The sequence below is a fragment of the Vigna radiata genome, unplaced genomic scaffold, assembly GCF_000741045.1.
Source record: "Vigna radiata var. radiata cultivar VC1973A unplaced genomic scaffold, Vradiata_ver6 scaffold_338, whole genome shotgun sequence".
In the NCBI taxonomy this organism is placed as follows: domain Eukaryota; kingdom Viridiplantae; phylum Streptophyta; class Magnoliopsida; order Fabales; family Fabaceae; genus Vigna; species Vigna radiata.
In genome coordinates, this window is record NW_014541820.1 from 220348 (window position 1) to 223793 (window position 3446).

The 3446-nt window shown below is 36.5% G+C and overlaps 1 pseudogene; it reads left to right on the forward strand.

Moving 5' to 3' along the window:
* Window positions 1-1701: 1701 nt before the first annotated feature.
* The window catches only part of LOC106778399, a 9732-nt pseudogene continuing 7987 nt past the window's right edge, over window positions 1702-3446 (forward strand).

Here is a 3446-nt window from a genome sequence, read left to right on the forward strand (position 1 = left end):
CCCTATGAACCACGGTCTATATGTTCGATTTATTTTTAAAAATGCCACCGCGCAGTATTATGTTGCGGTTCCGGGTGAACCGGGGCATAATGTGCGCTATAAAATGTCTCTTTTTTACTAGTGCCAAATGTCCAATGTTTTGGATAAAAGACAAGTAAGATTTTATGAAAATTTTGTACTAAATTTTGTTATTGATAAATAGTACAAACTTATAACTTAGAGAAAACAAGAAAAATAGTAGTCAATAAAGACAAACAACATTTACCGAATGAGTTAAACGATAAAATCATTAAGCAAAGGTGAAGAACCACACAATTGATAAATCAAGCATATGCAAGCATATAAAATAAATAAGAATTTGTATATATGAGAGTTTCAAAAGATTACATTGTTCCCCAACAACCTAGGGTTTAGTTCACCATAACCATGGTGAAAATATATGAAATATGATGAAAGAATGGAAGAAATAACCCTAAACTTAGTAGACTGAAGCCTAAGCATCCAAGGAACCTCCTTCAAGGTGTATGGAATAGCTCTGGACGTTTCTCTCTGCCAAAAGAATAAGTTTTGATTCGCACTGGGGCTATATATAAGCCCAAAAAGATAACAGAAAGATTACAGAATCTAGCTAATAAAAATAGACAACCGCCCAGGCGCCTAAGTTCACAGCTCAGCGGTTTCCCTCTAGCCGTTTGGACCACTCAGCGGTCAGTTTTTCCGCTTAGTGGTTTCCCTCTAATCGCTCTGGCCGCTCATCGGTCCATTCTGGCGCTCAGCGGTTCACTTCACCCTTCTTTTCATCCTTTTTCTCCCTCTTTCTCGGGTCCAAGTCCACCTTACTTCACTTCCATCTTCAATTCACCTTAAAACCCTGCAAAACAATGTAAAAACAAGCATAATATCTCTAAAACCAACTTTTGACTCTCACAAGACTCAACTAAGTGTTTTACTTGATTTTAAGCTCATTCTAAACCTTAAAGGGTGTGTTTTGATATCAAATTTAAGTATGAAAATAACGGTTTTTAGACCGTTATCATGGGGATCTTCGTTCATACATTTGATTTGAAGAAAACACTCTCCCAAGCAAAGTTCAAAATGAGAGAAAAGCACTCCTTCATGTTAGGTTCCAACGAGAGAGAAAGAGAAAGGAAACCCAAGAATCTAGGGTTTGCTCAAGTGAAAGAAGAGATGAGAAAGAGCAATGTAAGAAAATAAATATGACAAAGCCAAGTTTAAGCTCGCGATCCTGCCCTAAGAAGAAGAGTTGACCGAGAAGCGAAGATATTAAATCGGATCGAAGGGCTAGAGAGGAGAGAAAACTGGACCCTGATCGGTAGAGGTTGAAGATAATCAAATGGTTGAAGATTGAGCATAAAAAGAAAGAACGGAGACCGTCCGATGGGAAGCACGAAGCGTCCAAGCTGCCAAGGTTCCCCATTCCTCTTTTCCCTCTATCTTTCACCCTATAAAAATGGGTTTCTATAATTATATAATGTGTGGAGGGTGGAGGATGACAAGCTCCACTCACAAGACTGAGATTGCGAGAGTTCTGAGTAGAGAGCGAGAACGTGGCGAGTGACAGACGTCATGCATAGTGCTAAGGTTCAATGCAATAGCTTTAGGTTTTTTGCTTTTATAGATTAGAGTTGATGATGTACCCAATGAAATACATGCAACTCGATGTGATCACAATGAAGGCATATGGGAGAAATAGGTAAGCATTACATTCATTCTTATCAATTCATTTTGATATTAATATATTAGTTTATGTTTCTAATGTTTCAAATGTTTGAAATTTGTTTAGAGTTCTGACTAGGATTAGAGGACAACAAATTGATATTATATATCCTAAGGTTGGATTTTTGTTAATCTTTAACCTTTAATTTTCGTTCTCAAATTTAAACCATTACTTTTGACTAAGTTCTTTCACATGTTTAGCGTAATAAGCAGAATGATTCGTGGGCATGTGGCTACTACATCATGTCATGGATGAAGGCAATCATCCAAGCAAAAATTAGAGGAGATTGGACTGATGTAGAAATTTACATTTGAAAATCTTACAAATATCAATAAACTTTTGACATTAAAATGAATATAATTGTAAAGTTTCCTTGATTTTGTAGTGGTTACACATTACCTCTTCATTGCCTAATGCAGTAATACAGACGATAAGAGAGGAATGGGCAAGATATTTGAATAAACATTATAAATAGGTATAGGTTTAGGTTTTGCCTTTCATGATAGTAACATTTGCTTAGCTTTTAGTTTTACTTGTGCAGCTTTTAAACTGTGAATAGATGTATACTGTGATGGACGTCAACCAAACATTGCCTCATTATCTCAATGGTTTAATTACCTTTTTAGTTCCCAAGTTGGGGGCTGAATTTCTGTTTGATACCCGCTTTTAAAAGTGATGTAATTTGGTTCCCAGGTTACTAATTTTTCTTTTAATAAGTCCCTTCCGTTAAGTAGCTTGAAACAATGTTAACTTTACGCTTACGTGGCGGTATTTTTCTTCTCTCTCCTCTGCTATTTTTGGTATTCCTGACACTTCTTTCTTTCTCTTCTATTTCTCTCTCTCACCTTTTTAACTACCTCTCACCTTTTTCTTTCTCTTCTATTTCTCTCTCACCATTATCTTTTATTTATTCATGTAGTGAACACAACCGTTTCTAGGTTCGGGAAACTAGACATCATGCACAATAATGCAGGGATCATAGGAGTGTGGATGCGGCGAGGGTAATGGCCCCTTCTCGACGTGGCAGCATAATCGCCACCTCAAGCGTGTGTGGACGCTTAGGTGGTGTTGACAAATTGGCAAGTGTACCAAATCGTACAAGTAATATAAATGGTAAGACCAAGTATCGTTTTCCCAAGAGACTCGAATGACTTTCTCTTTCGCGTGAATTAAAATAATAAGACTTGAAAATAAAAATTAATAAATTGGATTTGAGAACAAAAATATTAACATGCAAAATAAAGTTGATTCAATTGATAAACGAAAACAATGGATGAATGGATGTTGTTGGGGGTTTACCATTTCATCTAATCCGCTCTCTCTTATCTACTCCTCTTGAATATTAGTTTGATTAATTAATTGTTATGCGACTTTCTTAGCCTCCCCTTAACCCGATCCCTCGGCGAAAAGGGCCTAATATTAACTACTGGCTTGCTATCCCTAGCCTCCCCTAGTAATTAATATCGCAATTGCTCGTCCTACCCCTATCCCTAGGTGGTATTGCAAAATCAAGAGATTACTCACCAGTTCATGTCATTACTGTACGTCCCCATATCAATAAAGAAAAACATCAGTTACCAAATGAGTTAAACGATAAAGGCCTTAAGCACAGATGATAAACCAATAATTATCAATCAAAACATATGGACACCATATAAATAATCAAGAGTTTCAATAAAAGAGAGTATCAAAAGATTACATTGTTTCC